Source organism: Mesoplodon mirus, assembly GCF_964341445.2.
Source record: "Mesoplodon mirus genome assembly, chromosome: 2".
In the NCBI taxonomy this organism is placed as follows: domain Eukaryota; kingdom Metazoa; phylum Chordata; class Mammalia; order Artiodactyla; family Ziphiidae; genus Mesoplodon; species Mesoplodon mirus.
The window spans coordinates 118,385,380-118,409,790 of record NC_138977.1 but is presented as its reverse complement, the minus strand read 5'-3'; the positions used below and the strand labels follow the sequence as shown (position 1 = coordinate 118,409,790).

General features: G+C 42.3%; 1 protein-coding gene and 1 long non-coding RNA gene across 2 annotated transcripts in view; one reads left to right on the top strand and one right to left on the bottom strand.

Moving 5' to 3' along the window:
- The window catches only part of MAP3K21 (mitogen-activated protein kinase kinase kinase 21), a 153,942-nt gene that overhangs the window by 69,260 nt on the left and 60,271 nt on the right, over positions 1-24,411 (top strand). The gene's annotated exons all lie outside the window — the stretch shown is intronic.
- Positions 77-8,369, bottom strand: LOC309794077. Its single transcript, XR_014291980.1, has 3 exons — positions 8,312-8,369; positions 6,886-7,055; positions 77-784 (listed from the first exon to the last, which is right to left on the bottom strand). It is a non-coding gene; the product is annotated as an uncharacterized lncRNA (long non-coding RNA).

Genomic DNA, 24,411 nt, shown 5'->3' with positions numbered 1-24,411 from the left:
TGCCGAGTGGAACTAGTGAATTGGGTCCTGCTCTTGTTGACGTCCCAGAGGAATATAGACCCAGGGGATAGAGCTCTTGGTGGAAAAAGAGAAACTGTTTTTATATTTATTTACTTATTTATATCTCAGAGAACATTTTTTTCATGATCCACATAGTAGTAGCATACTAAGTATTGCCATTTATAATATAACTATTACACTCAGACCCATTCATCTCAATACAGATGGCCAATGTAATTTAAAAAAAGATCATTTCCACAAGATACACTGAGAAATTGTTTTTATCACCTTCTTTTGCAAATGTTCTTTCAAATATCTGACTGGGGCTTCCTTGGTGGTGCAGTGGTTGAGAGTCTGCCTGCCGATGCAGGGGACACGGGTTCGTGCCCCGGTCCGGGAAGATCCCACATGCCGCGGAGCGGCTGGGCCCATGAGCCATGGCCGCTGAGCCTGCACATCCGGAGCCTGTGCTCCACCACGACAGTGAGAGGCCCGCGTACCGCAAAAAAAAAAAAAAAAAAAAAAAGAATATCTGACTGAATTCTGTTCCCGATTTTGCCAGTTAATACCACATCCATGGCTAAGCCTCTCAGGTGGTGATGCCTTACTTCCTCCATCTCGGGATGAGACTCATGCACTATTTGGCTCCGTCTTGTGGCTCAAGTGAGCGGGATAGAAAGAGAAGTGGCTTATACTGTAATTTATCTTAATTTCAGAGAGAGGATAGAGGAGCACCACGTAGGGTCTAGGCCTCAGTCTTCAGGAGACCTGTTCTCTCTGAAGCCTAAAAGAAAAAAATGAAATAAATAAATATTATTTATTTATTATAAATAAAGGGAAGGAGCTGGGGGAGACATCTGAGCAATAAAATAACCACCCCCAAGAATTTTTTTGAAAGGCCCATGCATTTCCCTCAACAGAAGAGACTGCCATGTTTTTATTGAAGTGAATCCCTATTGGCCCGTTTACCTAATATACAAGTTTCCTTCTATTTAATTAGCTAGTTTGCTGGCACATAGACTATTTCATGATCATATTATTTGACTCAAAGTGAAGATAGTACTTAGTTTTTGCTATTGTGGTTTCTACAAGAGCACGTAAGAAAAGGTAAATAAAACTGCACAGTTAGGCACATACACCTAAGCGGTAAACCACTGTCCACTCTTTGCTGTCCCTGGGGCATCCCAGTGTCACAGCCACAAGGACCAGTTGATAACCACCCCCATGGTCCTGACTCAGGAGTGATCAAAATTAATTAATTAATTAATTGTATTAATTAATTATTATAATAAATAATAATTGATTAATTATGATTGCTATACCTCACCTAACTATTCAAAGGCTGGGTTTTAAAAATATTTTGCCTGAAGTGATTAGAAATGTTTTAATAAGTACTTAAAGGGTTATATTTCCATTAACCGCAAATTTCACTTAGCCAGCTTATTTCCTGTGTTGCTAAATAAATGCAGGGGAGAATTCCCTTATTTCTTGACTCTAATCTAAATGCCTTTGCTTTGAACTCAACATACTTTGAATTTTTTGGTCTTCTCTTTTAACTGTATGAAACTTTCAAAATCTCCCTGTGTCCCTTTAAATTTCATCCTCAGAGAAGGGTGGCATCATTTTATTAAAAACTGTAACCACAAAATCTTAGAGACTATAAGGACTCTTGATGTATGGAATGGCACATTATTTAGTGGCTGTTTTAAAACAGGCTTTCTTGGACTTCCCTGGTGGCGCAGTGGTTAAGAATCCACCGGCCAATGCAGGGGACATGGGTTAGAGCCCTGATCGGGGAACTAAGATCCCACATGCCACGGAGCAACCAAGCCCGTGCACCACAACTACTGAGCCTGCGCTCTAGAGCCCGCAAGCCACAGCTACTGAAGCCTGCGCGCCTAGAGCCCACACTCCGCAACAAGAGAAGCCACCGCAATGAGAAGCCCATGCACAGCAACGAAGAGTAGCCCCCGCTCGCCGCAACTAGAGAAAGCCCACGTGCAGCAACGAAGACCCAACGCAGCCAAAAATAAATAAATAAATAAATAAATTTATTAAAAGAACAAAAACAAAAAACAGGCTTTCTTTTCTCTCTCTCTTTTTTTTTTGAAGTATACTTGATTTACAATGTTGTGTTCATTTCTGGCATAGAAAAAGTGATTCAGTTATACATATATGTATGTATTCTCTTTCATATTCTTCTCCATTATGGTTTATTACAGGATATTGAATATAGTCCCTGTACTATACAATAGGACCTTGTTGTTTATCTATTTTATATATAGTGGTTTGTACCTGCTAATCCCAAACTCCTAATTTATCCCTCCCCACCTTTCCCCTTTGGTAACCATAAGTTTGTTTTCTATGTCTGTGAGTCTGTTTCTGTAAAATGGGCTTTCTTTATAGCATCTGTATCAAGTCAGCAAGTTGCTTCATCTTCAAACTGTTCTCTGTGGCTTGTTATCCAGCCATAGATATCTGAGAAGCTAAATATTTAAACAGCTTTTTCGATTTGTCACCTGGTTGCTGTCACAAGCTCTGCTAGTTTTTTGCCCTTCATGTATTTAAAATCTCCCCAGAGCCACTGCCGCAGCTGAGGCTCTCCTGGTCTCCCACCTACATCACTGCAACAGACTCACAACAGGCCTTCCAGCTCCAAATTGCAGGGCAGAACCCCCTCCAGGCCAGCAGTGATAAGAGGGCTCCGGACAGCCACCCCACATGTTTTACAGAGTCCCCTTTGCCAGTTCTGAGTCTATTTGTAAAATGCTAGGAGATAGAAACGTGGTCCTGCCACTCTCATTTGTGCTCTGCAAGCATCCTTTTAACAGTGGAAGTTGCTGTGTGTAAAGCGGGGCAAGAAGACACCTTCGGGAGTAAATCCTAGCTCTCCTGGGGCAGCAGCGAGCTGCTGGTTGTTCAATTTCACGGCCGGACACGCTGGGGTCAGCAGCTGTCCCCCGACTGCCCTGGGCCTGTGTTGTGTGAGAACAATTCATGCCCAGGAACTTCGTGGGACAGGTACCAGGAGGGCATCTGCCAGCAGGCCAGACAGCTGTTTCCATTAAATGCCAGGTGAAAAATGGAAAGAAAACTCCATCTGTGGGACTTCCCTGGTGGCACAGTGGTTAAGAATCTGCCTGCCAATGCAGGAGACACAGGTTCGAGCCCTGGTTTGGGAAGATCGTACATGCCTCAGAGCAACAAAGTCCATGCACCACAACTACTGAGCTTGTGCTATAGAGCCCACACACCACAACTACTGAAGCCTGTGTGCAGCAACAAAGACCCAAAGCCGCTAAAAATAAATAAATAAATACATTTATTAAAAAAAATAAAATCCATCTGTAGCCCCATGAGACCTGGCTTCTATTATCAAATAAGTTTGTGTGTGCATGTTGGTATGTGTGTGGAACTTCTCATAAATTTTGCTTCACTTTCCAAATTGTATACATCTTTCTTCGGCCTTTTGCGTTTCCTCTTGTCTCTCTGTCTCTCCCCCAACCCCTATCTCTGTCCCTTTCTCGAGCTCTCCACTCTGCTTCTGCCATTTCTTCCCTTTCTCCTCAGTGAGCACTGGACAGAGAACAGAATTTACTTAAAGAAAATAAATAAATAAATAAATAAATAAATAATAAAACCCAAAATGAGTACTTGGTAAAACGAAATATTTTCAGTCATTCATTTTTTACTCCTTTATAACTTTTATGCTGTTTTCCTCAAATAATTTATGCTTTAGTAGCTTTGTTCAAATTTTGGAAGTTTCTAGGGGCTTATTGCTAATTTGGGGGAGATTCATCATGGAGTATTTTGCTTCTTTCGGCATCATCTTGTTTCAGATGTGTCTTGGTGTGCCTCTGGTAATGTTTTTATGAATTTTAATTTTATCTTTGGAGCAAGGTAAATGGGCCCAAAATAAATAGGTTGAAAATGCATGTTTCCAACCACTAGTTCAAGCACTGCTAACTCATGTGGCTTCTGAGTGATTTTGTGACAACTCAGTGAATTTGTCTGCTTTCAAACTAATTTTGTTGTTTAAAAAATTTTTAATTCATTTTATTTATTTATTTAGGCTGCATTGGGTCTTTGTTGCTGGGCTTTCTCTAGTTGGGGCGAGCAGGGGCTACTCTTTGTTGTGGTGTGTGGGCTTCTCATTGTAGTGGCTTCTCTTGCTGTGGAGCACGGGCTCTAGGTGCACAGGCTTCAGCAGTTGTGGCTTGTGGGCTCAGTAGTTGTGGCACAGGGGCTTAGTTGCTCCGTGGCATGTGGGATCTTCCTGGACCAGGGCTCGAACCCGTGTCCCCTGCATTGGCAGGCGGATTCTTAACCACTGCACCACCAGGGAAGCCCCATTAATTTGGTAAGTGTTTTCTTAAAGAGATGTCCCAGATGATATGAACGGCAGGCCCACACTACCTAGATTCATTGCTGTGCTGAACTCAGTAGGGAAAATATAACTGGCTAATGTTTTTGTTCTCATCCCACTCATAAAATAATGGAAACCACAGGAGTTCTGAGCTTTATTAACATTCCACCTGCTACACTTGCCCTCTGGACACAAAATAACATTTGAATCTCACCCAAGGAATACCTTGTTTTTCTCCCCTTCCTGTCACCATTCCCCTCCACGGGGGGTCCACACTTACCACTGTGCCTGTCTTCATTCCCGTAGTGATGCTAGTTAGCACTCTTTACCCCAATAACACAGGCTATGCTTATAAGATTATTCCTGAATGCTCTAGGGCCACAGTTAGCTATTTTCCAGGGAGAAGGGACTTCAAACCCCTTATGTTTAGAAAATCCAAAATCCTTTGCTAGAACAACCTAAGACATTCAATACATTTCTAAAAAATGACAGGAAGTGCTGAAAGCAGAACTATGGCCTCCACGGGGTAAATAGTGACCTTGTTAAGCAATGAGTCAACCATTTGGGACCTACTGGACTTGAAAAACAAGATCTGTCAAAGAGAAACTGGCGGAGCTGGAAGGCTGGCCACCCAGAGGGCAGGTGTGAAGTAGGTGTGGGGAATTTCAAGAACAGTCAGAAAATCTGTTGGGTCCAATATTTGAGATACAGATAAATATCAGTTTTGATCCTTTTAGGTCTGTCTGCTTGTCGCAAAATATCCCTGGCAGCTGGTCAGAGGACCTCGGCTCTGGTGAGGAAAAGTGGTGGGAAATGAGCCTGGCCAGCGGGGCCCCAGTCAAAAAATTCATATATCAAGATGAGGCACTGGGCTTCCCTGGTGGCTCAGTGGTTGAGAGTCCGCCTGCCGATGCAGGGGACACGGATTTGTGCCCCGGTCTGGGAGGATCCCACATGCCGCGGAGCGGCTGGGCCCATGAGCCATGGCCGCTGAGCCTGCGCGTCCGGAGCCTGTGCTCCGCAACGGGAGGGACCACAACAGTGAGAGGCCCGCATACCGCAAAGAAAAAACAATGTCTACAAATAATGAATGCTAGAGAGGGTGTGGAAAAAAGGGAGCCCTCCTACTCTGTTGGTGGGAATATATATTGGTGCAGCCACTATGGAGAACAGTATGGAGGTTCCTTAAAAAACTAAAAATAGAATTACCATATGATCCATCAATCCCAGTCCTGGGTATATATCAGGAGAAAACTATAATTTGAAAAGATACGTGCACCCCAATGTTCATTGCAGCACTATTTACAATAGCCAAGTCATGAAAGCAACCTAAATGCCCACTGACACATGAATGGATAAAGGAGGTGTGGTACATATACACCATGGAATATTAGCCATAAAAAAGAATAATGCCATTTGCAGCAACATGGATGAACCTAGAGATTATCATATTAAGTGAAGTAAGTCAGAAAGAGAAAAACAAACATCATATGATATCACTTATATGTGGAATCTAAATAAGATACAAATGAACAAAACAGAAATAGACTCACAAACACAGAAGACAAAATTATGGTTACCAATGGGGGAACGTGGGAAAGGATAAATTAGGAGTTTGGGATTAACAGATACAAAGTATTGTATATAAAATAGATAAACAACAAGGTCCTACTGTATAGCACTGAGAACTATATTCAGTATCCTGTAATAAACCATAGTGGAAAAGAATATATATATATAACTGAATCACTTTGCTGTACACCAGAAACTACCACAACATTGTAAATCAACTATACTTCAATAAAAAAGAAAAATTGGGGCTTCCCTGGTGGCCCAGTGGTTAAGACTCCATGCTCCCAATGCAGGGGGCACGGGTTCAAACCCAGGTCAGGGAACTAAGATTCCACATGCTGCATGGTGTGGCCAAAAAAAAAAAAATCATTAAAAAAGAAAGAAAAGTTATTTTCTAATATTATAGAATTAAACTCGTTGGCTTTGGTTTGCATATATTGCAAGAGGTACATATATGGCAGGAGAGAAACCACAGGTGATGCATTGATGAAAGTTAAGTTGGTCTAGAATAATCACACTTTAAACAAAGCAAAATGACAGGGATGTCTCAGGAACCCTGGAAGCTGAAATTCAGTGGTCTAGGACCTGTAAGTTCCTAATATTTCCAAAGACAGAGAGAAGGACAGAGAAAGACAGGCAGACACAAAGAGAGAGACTCACACACACAGAGAAAATCTCTTTAGCACTGAGGTAGATTGAATTATTAGTCCCAACTTTCCAGTTACCTGTAGTAATATTATCCATTGGCAAACTCACCCTGGCTTCCAGGTTAGCAGAGTGCACTTCTCTGTTCCTTAACTTTGAGTTTTGCCATATGACTTGCTTTGGTCAATGAGATGTTAGTGAACATGGCTCAAACAGAGGGTTAAAATACGGTTGTGTCTTTGGGCTAGCATTCCTGCACTCTGTTTGACCCACCATGAGCAGAATACGCCCCAAGTACCCACCTGCCCTCAGCCTGGGTCTGAGAATGAGACAATAAAACAGACCACACGCCCTGGGTAGCTGTTAGTCTGAGAGTGATGAGAGCTGCATGGAGCCGACATGAACCCTTGGAACCTGGAGCCTGGAGTCCCGCCAAGATCAGCAGAGTTGCAGCCAACTCACAGACCTGGAACTATAAAAACAAATTATTGTTGTTTCAGCCAGTGAGTTTTAAGATTTTTTTTAATGCATCCTTATTGTGGTAATGGCCAACTCATACGAAAATTGGGGTGTTGCCCTAACATGAACCTAAAATTTTGTGGAATGGGTTTCGGTAGTGAGGGACAGAAATTGAGGAAACAGTTCCAGGAGGCTGAATAAATGGTAATGCCCATTACATTGTGGGAAAGCATTTGATAAAACTGTACTTGGTGGAAGTTTGGAAAAAAGAAAACGTACCTATGGAACTTTTAGTCTTGGGTGAGGAAGTTTGAAGGAAGAATATCGGAACAGGACTTGGTTGCTCCTAGGCGCACATGGTAAAGTACCATAGGTAAGAGGAAAATGTTCAGGGAAGAACTGGTTAGTTGCAAATAGAACGGAGAAGAATTTTAGGAGTCCAGAAATTGTGGGGCAGAGTTACAAAATGAGAAATTTCTCACAAAGTCAAGGCTTGGGATCATTATAACAGAGCCTCAGGGCAAAGACAAAATCTACTAGTTCTTCCTACTAATATGGCACAGCCTTGGAGTAGAAAGACATCAAGGGTCTGCCTGAAACACTCTTGGTTAAGACATCTGAAAGGACTAAGATGGCACCTATAGGTCCCTTCAGCCGGACAGAAGGGCTCTTAGAAAGATTATGGACATGGTTCCACAGAAGCCTGATTTCTCAAATGTACCCATAATTAAGGCTAGAAAGAGGCATATCTTGAAAGGTATATGGCTGTGCCTTTTGCCACATGCAAGTTCACTGAAATTACTTTCATAGAGCACCCATATTTTGAGAGATATGTATTGGCAAAAACCCTGCCAGCCTAGAGGAAAAGAGACTGACACTGTTAAAGACATAAAAAGACCTCTTGACCCCCAACTTTCTAGATGCAGTATGATGGTTAATTTTATGTGTCCACTTGACTGGGCCACGACGCATTCAGACATTTGATCAAGCATTATTCTGGGTGAGTCTGTGATCCTGTTTTTTGATAAGATTAACCTTTGAATGGGTAGACAGTAAAGCAGATGTGGGTGGGCCTCATCCAATCAGTTGAAGGCCTGAATAGAACAAAAAGGCTGACCCTCCATGAGTAAGAGTGAAGTTCTCCAGCCTGACTGCCTTCAAGCTGGGGCATCGGAACATCAGGGGGTTTTTTTTCCTGCCTTCCAACTAGAACTGAAACACTGGCCTTTCCTGGGTCTCAAGCCTGCCAACGTTCAGAATGGAACTTACACCATCGGCTCTCCTGGGCCTCCAGCTTGCCAACTGCAGGTCTCGGGACTTGTCAGCCTCCGTAACTGTGTGAGCCAGTTCCTTATAAAAAATCAATCCCTTCTCTCTCTCTTTCTCTCTCCACTCATCACAGCCCCTCTGCATGGTTTCAGTTATAAGAGGCCAAGAAAATGATCTCACGGTGCTTGCCAATTGGCCAGTCCTTTGGGTACCAGACCTCTTCTGGCTTCTGTGTAGGGAGAAATGCCATCTCAGTGCCATACTTTATGTTACATAGACCCCCAAGCATCTCTGTGTATGCCCACAGTCTTCAATAAACTATATAAAAAACAGCTCCTTCAATCTCTGTTACTGTTTTCTGAAAATTTCCAGAAATCTCCCATGAAAACAGTTGGCTTACCTTTGTGGCTCATCCTTGCTGATTATAGTTTCTGAAGCTCAGTGCAAAGGGAGAGGCCAGCAGGTGCCATGGATCTTGGCTCCTACATCGTCCTCTTTCCTCTCCCCCTCCCTGAGATTTGCTGTTCACTAAACTCTTCCTTCTTCCCAGTTGCAAACAAAACCTTTTGTACATGGATACCACGGAGACAGTGATTAGCAAGGAAGTTGTTTATAGCAGCAGAGCTTAGCCTCCAATCAGCCAGCCACAAAGCCTTGAAGAATGTGTCTGTGTGTGTGTGTGGGTGTGTGTGCATGAGCATGCGTGCATAAGCACAAATGTTTCTTTTCAAGTCACTATATGCTTGGAACTGGGGGATTAAACAGATGAAGACTTACTTTTGTCCTTCCTTTTGAGCAATCCTCTTAGAGATTGGATAGTATGGTAGGTATCCTAGATAAACCTTTCATTGCTTAATTAAAATTTTCCCAGAAGGGTCAAGAAGATGACATTGTAACCAAAGCAAGTACATATGACTTTATCGGAGATTAAGGATGGACATGCTGTTTGGATTGACCTACCACGCTGTGGTTCTGCTCTGTGCATGTGGTTCAGCTTCTCTTTAGTGATGACATAGTAGAAACTGCAAGAAAGCTAGCTATTATAATTCTTCCAAAAGCTTATATCAAATTGAAGGAGAAATAAGAAAACAGAGGATAAATAGGTATAATTTTCAGTGGACTGAAAGAATCTAGCAAGCAAATATTGATTTCAGTGCCTGGCACACAAATGAGTATATTGATGGCGTTCTTTTTGTTGAAGGTGCCAGGTTTCATTTCCCACTCAATTGAAGACTACAATCTAGGAGTAGGCAGTCTGATTAAGTGAGCCAGTGCAAGGCTAATGACTTACTTTTAAGATCCCACAGTGTGCTCTGACTTGAAAAATCTCAATATACTTTAGACTCCAGAAGGAAAAGGACACTTCGTTGATTCTTTCAACTGTAACCTATTATAATATTACCAGCAATCAAAATGGACTTTCTTAGGGGAAAATTTAAATGAAGCCATCCTTGGGAGGTATTTTGTACTCGAAATTGCTTAACTTCTTTCTGTTGCTTCCAACTGCCAGGGCTCTGATATTCCAGAGAGGGAAATGAGAAAAGTTGCTCAAACCATGTCAGGTTGGCCTTTCTTGATATATTGCAACAGCTGTGGGGATAAAGTGTCCCTGGAAACAACCATGTAGCAGGAAACTAGTCTATGCTAGGCATTCAATAAACAAGGTTTCAATATTTAGGGCGCGAAGAGCATGTGAAATGAATAAGCAATCATTTTTGTGTATTTCATCGCTCTTTTTCATGGTTGCAAAAGCATCCCTTACAGATCAGTAGGATTACATTTCAGAAAACAGGGTCATGCGTGAACTTGTGGCCTCATTTGATGGTGGGAGGTGACACTGCAGAAAGAATTCTGATCAGTTTCAGATGCAAGTGAGAATTTCCGATGACCTTCACTTCAAGGAAAACTCCCAACTAGGCAGTTACCCGGATCTTCCCCTGAAGTCTTTATGGAGACAGAGCTTTTCCTCGCATAGCAGGTGGCCTTCTCTTGGCTACTGCTTGGTGCCAGAATCCCAGCCCCCGAGGGTGGCGCTCACTCCCCCTTCCTGTGAGCAGATGAACAGCATATGGCCCTGTGTTTCTCAAAGACAGAGCCTGTGGCTTTCTTTCCCCAGCCAGTTAGGAAAATGAATCTTGATGAAAAAGGGAACGTTTCAGGATAAAACCAAAAAGATTAAGTTCTTATACCCAGGCAACATGCCTTCCTAAACAGAGAGGGAAACACTGAGGTGAACATAAAAATGATGGTGATGGTCATGGCAGGAAGATCAAAGTGGCCTTTAAATCCCAAAGTGCCCAGAAGTAAGGGGGCAAAAAAGAGAGGTTTATTTTCCCTGATATAAGTTTCTTATTCTTTAGGCACACCACAAAAACAATAAAACTTTTAAATGGAATACCTCTTCAGCCTTCTAAAATAAAATTTCCAAGAAGATCCCCAAATTAAAATGGATCGTTAGATCAAAAATCATGGTAAAGAGGATAAATGCTCTTCGGGGAGAGAATATAAAGCAGCAAAGGGAACTGTATCCAGAATTTAGCACTGCTAAAGGTAGAGAGCTTCCTCATGCACCAACAGCTAATAAAGTGGCCCAAGCTGATTACAGTGAGTGAAGTTCATTTCAAAGACATTGTCATTTGTAAAAAATCCTACCATTTGGGAAAACATGGATAGACCTTGAAGGCATTATGATAAGTGAAATAAGTTAAACAGAGAGACAAACACCGTATGATCTCACTTTTATGTGGAATCCAAGAAAACGAAGAACAACAAACTCATAGATACAAAGAACAGATTGGGAGTTGCAGAGGTGGAGGTAGCCAGTGGGCTGAAATGGGTAAAGGGAGTCAAAGTGTACACACTTCCAACTACAAAGTCAGTCAGTCCTGGGGACATAACGTACAGCAGGGTGACTGTAGTTAATAACACTGTATCATGTATTTGAAAGTTGCTGAGAGAGTAGGTCTTAAAAGTTCTCAACAGAGCTTCCCTGGTGACGCAGTGGTTGAGAGTCCGCCTGCCGATGCAGGGGACACAGGTTCGTGCCCCGGTCCGGGAGGATCCCACATGCCGCGGAGTGGCTGGGCCCGTGAGCCATGGCCGCTGAGCCTGCGCGTCCGGAGGCTGTGCTCCGCAATGGGAGAGGCCGCAGCAGTGAGAGGCCCGCGTACCGCAAAAAAACAAAACAAAAACTTAGGGTTACCAATGGGGAAAGGTGTGTGGGGAGGGATAAATTAGGAGTTTGGGATTAATATATAGACACTATTATGTATAAAATAGATAACCAACAAAGACCCACTGTATAGCACAGGAACTTACTCAATATTTTGTAATAACCTATAATGGAAAAAATTTGAAAAAGAATAGATATATAAATATATATGAATAACTGAATCACTTTGCTGTACCCCTGAAACTAACACAACATTGTCAACCAACAATACTTCAATAAAAATTTTTTTTAAATAGAGGTGGTAATCGGTCATTCCTCTGAGACTTTCCTAGCAAGCAAAGGGATAGTGGTAGAGGTTGTCACTATTCATTTCTTGAGCTGGCCAAGAGGTCATAGCAGATGTTGACGATTTCCCTCCTCTGTGGTTCTTTATCTTTTTTTTTTTTTTTTTTTTTTGCGGTATGTGGGCCTCTCACTATTGCGGCCTCTCCCGTTGCGGAGCACAGGCTCCGGACGCGCAGGCCCAGCGGCCACGGCTCACGGGCCCAGCCACTCCGCGGCACGCGGGATCCTCCCGGACCGGGGCACGAACCCGCGTCCCCCGCATCGGCAGGCGGACTCCCAACCACTGCGCCACCAGGGAAGCCCTGTGGTTCTGTCCATGCTGCCATTACCTCTGACCCAGCATCAAGGATTAACAAGAACAATGGCCTGGGCTAGATTCACAGCTGTTTTTTCGTTGACTTATTCCCAATGTAATACAAGGGTATACGTGACATGAACAATCAGGTAGAAAGCCAGGGCTCTCCGTTGCTTCTTTAATTTTCTCATGGAGGTATACCTGGAAATTTGGCAATCTAGATATTGAATGGAGAGAGAGAGAATCAGCCATGTCAGATGATAAACTTGCTGCTTTTATAGTCGTAGTTACATAGCAGCAGCCAGAAGTGATTTTTAGTTGAATATTAGATAACATATCATGTGATACAGATGTGTGACACTGGGACAAGCTCCCCTTACCTGCTTCAGAGCAAGGACCTGGGGTTTTTCCACTTATGTCCATAGAAGGGCTTTGCATGAACAATTCTAGCCTTAGTCCACCTCAAACTTAGTCAACACCTTACTGGTCAGCTTTCTTTGCTGGTTGGGTTAACTCATACCTTCATCCCTAAGAGATCTGAGACCTTGAAGATCTTGCCTGTGAATATACAGTGGTTTTCCATTGCCTGCCACGGAAATGTAAGAATTTCTTCCAGTTTCAGCCACACTGCTTCTGTGTAACTGCATCTCCAGTGGTGACTATAATGACTGAGTCAAAGACTATCATCCCATCCATGCGGCACTATTTTTTTTTCTATCTTCCTTAGTCATGTTAAGAAGTTTTCATGATGAGATAGCAGTCTCAGCTTCCAGCTGTGACCGTGGTAGCAGTCGTCCTTCTTAAGTACTAGTATCACCATATCAAGGGAGTCCAGTCACATGGGAATCTGGAACAAAAATTTCCAGAGTGATCAAGCAACATGGTGATAGACTGCACTTCCATTTCTACCATTCTGTTCTGAGATCTGCATTTTCTGGCCGTTGGTGATATGGCAGCATGTATTTCTGGTTGACCAAGAGCACATCTTGCAAGAAGCACCAAAACATACCTTGGCCTGGTTTCTCAGTTTGCGTTGTAGTTGTGGTGTTGGTCATCACGTGCGAGGCTAACTGATGAAGATGAATCCCTGGCTCCTCAACGATGGAAGGTGTCCAGTGTAATTGTCTTGCCATAAGACAACTGGATGGTCCCTGGAGCCATTTCAGGAACTCAGAGGCGGTTATTGTTGGCAAACTGGACATTCAGGAATAGCAATAGCTATTGACCCTTGTTAATGGTAAATCCCTATTTTTGAGGCCCAGCAGGTCCTCAGTTTCTACTACCATAGCCTTTTTAGCCATGAAGCCCTTGCACAAGGTTGGGGCAGGGTGGGGAAGTGATACTGACCATCATAAAATGGGTCACTAGTTATCTACATTATCAATAAAAGTGTCTTTTGTTGGGCTTCCCTGGTGGCGCAGTGGTTGAGAGTCCACCTGCAGGTGCAGGGGATGCGGGTTTGTGCCCCGGTCCGGGAAGCTGGGCCCATGAGCCATGGCCGCTGAGCCTGCATGTCTGGAGCCTGTGCTCCTCAACGGGAGAGGCCACAGCAGTGAGAGGCCCGTGTACCGCAAAAAAAAAAAAAAAAAGTTTCTTTTGTTGAAGGCCTTCTGCTGAACATTTAAATGGAACACAAATAGGTAAATAGTGGAGTAACGAGAAGAGATATTATTGCACAAAGTCTCTGGGAAGTCCTTGACATTGGACCATATCAACATTTATTCTGTAGGAGCAGAGTCAATGTTCCTCCTTAAGCAGTTGACCTAGACACTGGCATAGTACTGAATTAGGCAAAATAAGAATGGAAATTGGAAGACTGTAAAAATATCAGCTATTGAGTGAAGCTGTTCATCCTGTGTACCAGGTTCCATGTCTTTATCTTGTATGCACGTAGATAACTTGGCAAGATCTTGTTTTTAGATAGGAGTATATCCCAGTTTTGAGTTAGGCCTTTTGTCTTGAATATGGGGCACATTTTCCCGATTCTCCAGATGTGGAGGACTTTTGAAAGTGTCCTTGACTTTATGAATGTTATGTCATGGGGGCATGTATTCTGTTCTACTCCTCCATTGAGTGTTGTCCCTGTTGGGTTTTGTTTTTTGTTTTGTTTTGTTTTGTTTTTTTGCGGTACATGTGCCTCTCACTGTTGTGGCCTCTCCCGTTGCGGAGCACAGGCTCCGGACGCACAGGCTCAGCGGCCATGGCTCACGGGCCCAGCCACTCCGCGGCATGTGGGATCTTCCCGGACCGGGGCACGAACCTGTGTCCCCTGCATCGGCAGGCGGACTCCCAACCACTGCGCCACCAGGGAAGCCCTGGTTTGGTTTTAATCTCACTTTGTCACTTACTACCTGTGTAAATTTAGGCAAGTTACTGAATTCATCTGTGTCTTAGTTTCCTTGTCTGTAAAACAGGGAAAATAATATTATTCCATGTTTAGAATTGTTGAAAATTATACGACAAAATACATCTGAAATGCTCAGAAATATTATTATGATGATGATTATATATCTGAGAGTGTTACTTTTGCATCATTTTGAGATTTCTACCAATGCATTTAGCCATTTCCTCAATGAATAATTATTGTGATTCATTTCAAATTTTCAGGCATTTTATTATTTGGGATAGCACTAGATGAAGCTCACTGATAAATTTTCATAAATGTGTTAAATCCTCAATTACAAACTACCATTCTCATTTCAGGTGATGTTTCCCTAGTTATTCATATATTATATTTCATTGTATTTTATTTCCAGCGTCTCAGATATCATGATTTGTAACTACTTCGTGAATAGTTAGAATTGAATTTAGCTTTTCACAAGTCACCCTTAAACATGCATTAAAATTCCCTATAGTTAAGCAAAAAAATAATGTTAGAGTTGGCCTTTTCACTCTTGACAATCTTTTGTTGGAGAAATATTTACTGACCTCCTACTATTTCGAGGAACAAAAGTTACAAAGATGTGATGCCTATAAAAACCTTGTGATGTTTTGATTGGTGTTCAAAACTTTTATTTTATAAATTTATCTTATTTTGATCAGAAAAACGAATACCTATAATAATGTGTAAATATGATTGTACTAGCATTCCCTACAGCAATTCCCTAAAGCAAAAATCTTTGAGGCCAGAAAATTAAATCATGTATTCCCCAAGGTATGAGTAAGAGAAGCGTCCTTTGTTAGAGTTAGGATTTGAGACCAAGAAATAGAAAACCTGACAACAAAGGCTTAGACAAGTAGGGCTTATTTTTCTCATGCAGTGAAATCTAGATGTAGGCAGCATGGGTCTGGAGCAGCTCCCAAGGTTGTCAACCCAGATCCAGGCTCCGTCCATTAATCTGTTCCCCTTTATGAACACGTGGCTTTGTTCTGCTGGTTATAAGATGGCTGCTACACCTCCAGAGGGTGTGTCTGCTTTCCAAAAAGATAAAGGAGGGGGAAAGTGAAAGACCAGGGCGTATGCCAGCTGAGTTGGTCCCATTTTATCGGAAAAACAATTGCTCCAGAGACAAGGCCAACCCCCGGCCACCCCAGCTTAGATTTCATCAGCAAAAATGGGTCATAATGCAAAGCGCTTTGGCCAGGTGAATAACTTAGCTGTGTACAATGCCACCCCAAGGGAAACTGGGATTCTGTTAGTAATAACGAAGAGAAGAATGGATAGTAAGAGGGACAGTACTTTCCAACCACGGCGAGGTGTGATTGCAGGGACTCATGGAGACTTTCCAGGGGAGTCTTGGAAATCATTTTCCAGTGTAACTTCCATTTATATAGTCCATCTAAAAGTGATCTGCTTTAGAAAGCATAGTACCAGTCTTCTTTAACCACCCCTGCTTTTAAAACTGCCCTCTGCCCACTTTGCAATATAGAACCACACGCCCATAACCAACCCTGAAATTTACTATGGTGCATTGCCCAGGGGATCTAAAAACCTCTAGGATAGGGACTTCCCTGGTGGTCCAGTGGTTAAGACTCTTCACTTCCAGTTCAGGGGATGCGGGTTTGATCTCTGGTCGGGGAACTAGGATCCCACATAAAATTTAAAACAATAAATAAAAATAAAAACCCTCTAGGATATAATCAAAGGGACAAGTCAAAATAATGGTATCACACAGCCTCTTTTATTAAAGCAGAACCATCCTGGTGGGGATTCTAGTCTTTTTGTATATTATGCATATTTACCTTAAGAGCAAAGCTTGGTACTAGAAATGATTGATTTGGGCCAATGTCATAAATATTTTGAATACAGCTATATTGTTGAGTGGAGCCATAGAGTTTTTTGGGGGTTTTTTTTCCCTTTATTTTTATTTATTTTTTTTAACATCTTTATTGGAGTATAATTGCTTTACAATGGTGTGTTAGTTTCTGCTTTATAACAAAGTGAATCAGCTATACATATACATATTTAACTATTTTTATCTGCATGCCCTTACCTCTTCCATCCCCTGGTCTTTGTGGAAGAATTTATTGCTTTTGAAGAAGAGTCTTTGAGAGCAAAGCAAAGAGGACATCCTAAGGAATAAAGAAGGCAGGGAGAGGTATTGTACTCTCCCAGCAACAGAGGTATGTGTCTTTATCTCTCTTACCTGTCTGTTTATCTCTCTCTTAGAATTAGGATTCAGAAGTAAGAGGGGGGACATAGAAATACATATAAGTAAAGTTTATTTGAATTGGAAAATCAAGGACTATTTTTCTGGCACATGTTATTCTGGTTTTGCTGATTTGTTTGATAATAGGGATCGGATTTGGCATTTAGGTTATACAGTGAAAATTTTCCATAGTTTCCATAAGGTAAATCTTAAACAGTGTTCTGAAGAAAATCTTTTAAAAACACATAATGAGTATTTCTTTTTTAAAAAAATGACAATGATGTTTTGAAATGAACAAAATTTCAATTTTCTTAACCTCTCCACTAGACTGGGTTAAATAAATGTCTCTAAGGGAAAGAATACCAGGTGTAATTAGTAGGTATTGAATAATTTAAGGTTAATCCTTTTTGGTATAGTCCCAGAGACTAAGAAAGGAAATGACACCAAAGACTAGAAATAAATGCTTTTGCATGTCAGATGGTCTCCAATACTTTGTTTTCAAGAATATTAAAGGTGCAACGAATCACTTTGTCAGCTAATCATCAAAAAAGAAATAAAAAGATTGATCACTGTTACGTTAGGTATTCAAATCAGAAGAAGAACATTTTAAAAAGTAATGTTGTTATAATGAAACTCCTTCTATTCCCATCTACTTGCATATGTGTTTCTTAATTTTTGTCTATAAAACATGAAAATAGGAATAAAACTGATGATGAACAGTCTTACAATAGCAATTTATAATATTCACCCATGGAAATATAAACTAATCTTTTTTTGGAAACATAAACTAATCTAAAAATAACTTTACCCAACTTATTAAAAAGGCATTTCTTTTTTTTTTTTTTTTTTTTTTTTTTTTTTTGCGGTAAGCGGGCCTCTCACTGTTGTGGCCTCTCCCGTTGCAGAGCACAGGCTCCGGTCGCGCAGGCTCAGCGGCCATGGCTCACGGGCCCAGCCGCTCCGCGGCATGTGGGATCTTCCCAGACGGGGGCACGAACCCGCATCCCCCGCATTGGCAGGCGGACTCCCAACCACTGCGCCACCAGGGAAGCCCTAAAAAGGCATTTCTAATAAAAATTTGTATTTTCCACTTAGTAGTTATCAAAACATATAATTGTTTTATTTTGATTGATATTATCTTATTAATATTTATAAGCATAATTGAATTCAGAAGAAATTATTTTTATCAGATCTTGGGGTCACCAATTTTTTTTAAAAAAATACACATATACATGCTTATGTCTGTTGGAGAATATCAAATTGCTCTGGTATTTATTAGAATTCTGTGGATATATGGTATTTATACTCCTTCAGAAATAATTAAAAGAATTACTTTTTACTATTTTAAATTTATATATATCCAGTATAACACTATCTAATATAATAATAATTTATTATAATTTCTATAAATATTTAAAGATTATATTTAAAACTCTAAACTAATATACTTTGCAACTATTTAAATTTAAAATAAAAGTTTTCTGATGTCAACTTAAAAATACTTGTTTTTCCAAAAAATTTTAGGAGACACGTGGGCAAAAATGTTTAAAGATTATAGGAAAGGACAACTACCAGCGTCATTGACACTGTTCCTTTCTTAAATCTATTGTCACAAAACTGTCACCGTATGACTAGGTTTTCAAGTGTATCTCATAAATCAAGCTAGGGAATTCTTCAAAGCAGCTCCTGAACTTCAAGGCTAAGGCCAGCAGGTGGAGTGATGTGAGCAGCTAGTGAAATCATTAAGTAACAAATGCCTCTTAAGCACCCATTCAGCTTATGTGCGCACCCTACAGGTTTCAATATAAATGAGAGATGGGACCTGCTCTCAAGGAGTTCATAGATTGGCATGTAAATAATACATTATAATACAAAGTTGTAATGCAATATATTTTTCCTCTAAAAATGGAACTAAGTTCAACTTGTGCAAATCAGTTTAAATAGAATGCAATATTTCTACAGTCGTGTGCATAAGGGGTTGTGGGAACATAGGGCGCTGGATTTGAGAGGAGTGGGCCTCAGGTAAAACTCACTGTTACAGAATATTTAGATACATGCCCATTCCCACAGATTTATAATCACTCAGTTTTCTCCTTATTGTTTGCATAGATAGACAGATACACCTTATAGTAGTGAATATTTTCCATTTCTCCATGTTCTTTAATGGTTTTTATCTATGTGGTTACCTTGTTTTCACATGTTATCATTATAGGTAAGTACAATTTTATATTCTGTTTTTTTCCCCTCTGAGCATTAACATACCCATTTTCACAAATAGAGGTCATAAGTACTATGCAACAAGTATTGAAAGTAACCCAAGCCAAGAGTCTTACTAGATGTGTTTGGTCCCTAGTAACAGTGGATGCCAACCAGAGTCCTATGTAGAGCTGTGACTGAAATATTCCTTTAGCACTCAACCTGATTCTTAAATTGAATTAGCTGCATGATAGGAGCCTCTGAGGAAGGAATTTCTTCTAAGGGAGAAGAGTAACAGTGTCAAAGGAAAATGTCTATAAAAGTGATGCTCACACCACCTCCTGATCCCTTCATAAAGATGAAATGTGAGAGATGTGTTTGGAAATCCTGTACTTTTGCAGACTGTGGCAGGTTAACATCTTTATTTACATATTCTATTCTATCTTATTCTCTCTTATAGACAGTGATTTGTCAGATAGTGTGGAAATAGTGTGGGAAATACAGAGATAGGTAAAATCCTATCACGGTAGATAATAGTTTCCTTGCTTTTGCCATGATGTACCAAGATGAAGTGCGTCTAAGCATCATCAGACAATGCCTACCTTAACACCCTGTGTGATTTGATACTTAATAAGGATGAGTCGTAGAAACGACCATGAGAATTTGGTGGCTTGATCACAGTAAAGGCATGCTCCATCCTGTGGGAGGGATGATGGTTCCTGGGAAGTGGTACCCATGGGGGTGACCACAGTGGCAGATGGAGAGCGGGTGAAGTGTGTCTCTGTCTACCAGTCATGATAGCATGTCTGGGGAGACAGGCATATACATCCCAGACTACATGGAGAGATATATAGCATTAGCTATGTTGTGCCATATTCTGTACGAAAAACTTATATTTTAAGAAAGAAAAAAGAGCAGCTCTGGTAGCTGGTAGCTGGTCTGGCACTCTGAGCCAGACCAAGGTGTCACCTCCTAACTATAAAAAATTTCAGAGAGCAGTAACATCAGGTGAGGTCACTCTGTGTCTGTGATGTGGTGAGATAGAACAAGACTCCTCCATAAAAACAAGAAGATAGGAGCTTCCCTGGTGGCGCAGTGGTTGAGAGTCCGCCTGCCGATGCAGGGGATGCAGGTTCGTGCCCCAGTCCGGGAGGATTCCACGTGCCGCGGAGCGGCTGGGCCCGTGAGCCATGGCCGCTGGACCTGCGCATCCAGAGCCTGTTCTCCGCAATGGGAGAGGCCACAACAGTGAGAGGCCCGTGTACCGCAAAAAAAAAAAAAATCTATTTCCATATAATTGCAGTTGTTACCCTTACAAGTTCCTGGAACAATAGTAAACACCGGAGTGCTGAACACTGGAGAAATACAACCAAATATCAGGTGGGTTTTTACTGAGTAAGTGGCTTTGGTGAAGGCAGCTTGGTTCTGCAAGCAAGCGGACTTCCTGATACTCAGCTACAGAAGTGGACATTATTTCCCCTTCCAGTTAGAGGCACTTCTGGGCCATGCCGCCCTCCACCACTGGGGAAAGCTTCTGTGGCTGAGCTTCTCGCAGGACTCATGGAAAGAAAGACGTGCTCTCTGAAGCCAGCAGCCCATCTGAGAGGGAGAGGATGAAAATAATGCCCAGTTTTCTTCCAAATTCCCAGCAGACAAGTCATTTACTTTCCCTGGGTGAAGCCAGGAGTATTATGCCAATGGAGATGTGGATGAATCATGCCTTTTATTTTCTGTACTTCTGATGTTTTGACATCTGGGGCCAGGCTGACCCTGGAGGGACTACCCTCCCAGGGTTGGCTAATTCCTAGAGATGGCAAATAACTAGCCCTTGAGCACCCCTTTCAGATACAAACCAAGCAATCCAGAGCTCACACCCCAACCATCTCCTGTACTGAGCTCTCACTCTAGGTCACTCTCCCCCTGCCCTAATCCCCCCAGGGCCAGGTACCAGACAACCAGGGACAGTCCCCATGCCTCAGAGCCCTGAACTGATTCAAACCAGCCAGACCTGAGCCTGCTGGCCCGGTCTTGCCTATTCCTTCTTAAAGAGACCACAATAAAACCTCCTGTCTCAGTTCCCTCTCTCCCTCTGCCTTGTGGCTGACCCTGGTGCTCTCCCAAGTGCCCCCCACCCCTGCCCACGGCATAGTGTGCCCCTCCTCTTGGGAACTGTGAGTAACAACCTACCTTTTCTTTTCTTTTTTTTTTTTTTACATCTTTATTGGAGTATAATTGCTTTACAATGGTGTCAGTTTCTGCTTTATAACAAAGTGAATCAGTTAACATATACATATGTCCCCATATCTCTTCCCTCTTGCATCTCCCTCCCTCCCACCCTCCCTATCCCACCCCTCTAGGTGGTCACAAAGCACCGATCTGATCTCCCTGTGCTATGAGGCTGCTTCCCACTAGCTATCTATTTTACGTTTGGTAGTGTATATATGTCCATGCCTCTCTCTCACTTTGTCCCAGCTTCCCCTTCCCCCTCCCCATATCCTCAAGTCCATTCTCTAGTAGGTCTGTGTCCTTATTCCCGTCTTACCCCTAGGTTTTTCATGACATTTTCTTTTCTTAGATTCCATATATATGTGTTAGCATACGGTATTTGTCTTTCTCTTTCTGACTTACTTCACTCTGTATGACAGACTCTAGGTCCATCCACCTCACTACAAATAACTCAATTTCATTTCTTTTTATGGCTGAGTAATATTCCATTGTATATACGTGCCACATCTTCTTTATCCATTCATCCAATGATGAACAACCTACCTTTTCAATGTCAGCTGTCTCCTAATCCGTTGGCTTATCATACCCAAATAATAATAAACCTGTATTTTAAAACAAGGTCTGTCCACTTGGGAGTAGGGAGAAAGCACCCCTCATAGGAACATCACCTATGTCCATGACTGTTCATGCTGGGGCTTGTCGAGCCTCTGGAAGCTGAGATTGTATACATGTAGTTCTAGTCACCCCTGTTCCTTCCTGTTGCAAATTCTGTCTAAAGGAATAAACCTGGTTCAGTCACATTGGTGTAGGACTGTGAGGCAAGGTCATGTGACACTGGAGGCTCTGAGATCAGACCAGGGGTGGGTCTCATCCCTCCCCCGCCACCTATCACCATGAGCTGGGGCGCGGAGCTTCACGCCCCCGTGTGCTTAAGTGTCCTCATTGGTAAAAATGGGTTGTTCTGGAATATCAATCCTCAGTAAACGTGGTCCTCCCCAAACAAACTCCAGTCCCATATAAGGAAAACACACTTCAGCAGAATTCGTTGGATCCTGCTAGCAGCTGTCTCCTTGTTGCTATTTCCATCTTCCCAGCCCCGAACTCCTTGATAGCTTTGGTTTCTCTATATTTATGTCCTTCTGGGGACTGTGGCTTTCAGCATCTCACCCTTTCAGCTCTTGGCATCACCTAGCAGCTCCCAGTGTCCTCTGTCCTCCCGATACCCTGCAACTGACTCTTGGGCCACAGACTCGGACCTGGCTGCTGATTATTTATTTTCAGTACTGACCTTGTGTGCTCTCAGGTTTTATTTCTGTTCTAGTTTGCTCAGCAAGAGATTTGTCTCTTTGTTTCTAAGCAAGAGGTGCTGGCATCTGACCTTGGCTGCAAACTGCTTCCCCACCCTGCTCCCCGACCCCATGTCCTCTAATATTCTGGCCAGAGAGCTTCCTTCTCTCAGTGCTGCTTCTGGGTCTTCATTTCCTCCCTCTGTCACCTTCTTCCCTCAGCCATTAAGGAGCCTAACAGCTCCCATCCATTAAACATGATGGCGCCTCAGTGGGTTAAGCATCCGCCTGCCAATGCAGGGGACACGGGTTCGAGCCCTGGTCCGGGAAGATCCCACATGCTGCGGAGCAACTAAGTCCGTGTGCCACAACTACAGAGCCTGCGAGCCACAACTACTGAGCCCACGAGCCACAACTACTGAGCCCACGCGCCTAGAGCCCGTGCTCCGCAACAAGAGAAGCCACCGCAATGAGAAGCCCGCGCACTGCAACGAAGGGTAGCCCCCACTGGCTGCAACTAGAGAAAGCCCACATGCAGTAACGAAGACCCAACGCAGCCAAAAAAAAAAAAAAAAAACCCATGATGGTGCCTCCTGTGTGCCCCTCCCCCCATCCCCACTCTACTTCTCATCCCCTCCATTGACAAGATGCTGAAAATACTTGTCCACACTTGTGTCTCCTGCTGCGTCCCACTCACTCTCAGCTCACATCAGCATGACTACTCTTCCACCTCTGCTTCTGGTTCTGCTAAAAATGATTCATTGTGACCTTGAACCAGGCCCTTCTCTCCAGGTATCAGATACTCTATGACATGAGGGAATGCGGGACCAATAAGTCTTCGGGGACTTTTTCACTCATGGTCCAAGACAATGGTAAGGATTTGTTGTTAGTCTCATATTGCTGCACTGATAGTAATTTCCACTTAGACTAAAATTTAAAAGCAAAGGGTCATTCTAAAGAAAATTGCTACAAGGAAAAGGGATAACGAGGACGTTAATTATTTCTTGTAATAGAACATAATATTGTCACATCTGGCTGTGATAGTATTGGGGGCTTCGAGCTATGAAATTCAGGGCATTTTTGTGCCTGGAGGCTGAAATCTGTATTCATTTTGTGATTTTATCCAAATGAGAAAATGACACTTATTGAGCTATTGACCTATTCTATCTGAATATGAAACAATGAAAAGAAAATTAAAGTGGAATATATTGTCCTATAGAGCAAATATGAGAGGCTGATGGGCTATCTTACTATCCTCACTTAAGTCTAAAATGATACCATATTTTTCTAATGCAGCTCATAAGTATATAAATATTGCTGGCAATGAATCACCAGAAAATAATGGTTCTTGGTGATAATAACACATTGCATTTGGGTTTGGGAAAATACATATTTTCTATGTGAGGTAGAACAGTGAGGATTTTGGTTCTACAGAAACAAGTCTAATAGTATTTATTTCCTCTTCTCCCCATCTCGTCCCACTGACTCAATAGCTCTGTCTTCTAGTCAGGCCATGAGGATGCTCTTCTTCTCATCTCCTTCCTCCTGTCCTTGGACAGAAGAGCCTTTGACTAAGAACATTCCCCTATTTTTTTAATATATATATATATGTATGTATAAATTTATCTATCTATTTATTTATTTTTGGCTGCATTGGGTCTTTGTCGGGGTGCACGGGCTTCTCATTGCAGTGGCTTCTCTTGTTGCGGAGCACGGGCTCTAAGTGCACGGGCTTCAGTAGTTGCAGCACATAGTCTCAGTAGTTGTGGCACACGGGCTTAGTTGCTCCGCAGCATGTGGGATCTTCCTGGACCAGAGATCGAACCCGTGTCCCCTGCACTGGCAGGTGGATTGTTAGCCACTGCCACACCAGGGAAGTCCGATTCCCTTAACTCTTACATACATTACTCTAGTTTGTGAATAAGAAGAGGACTCCTAGAGACCTGAGACCTGGCGTGGGCACAGTGGACCTTTCCTGTATATGGTCTGTT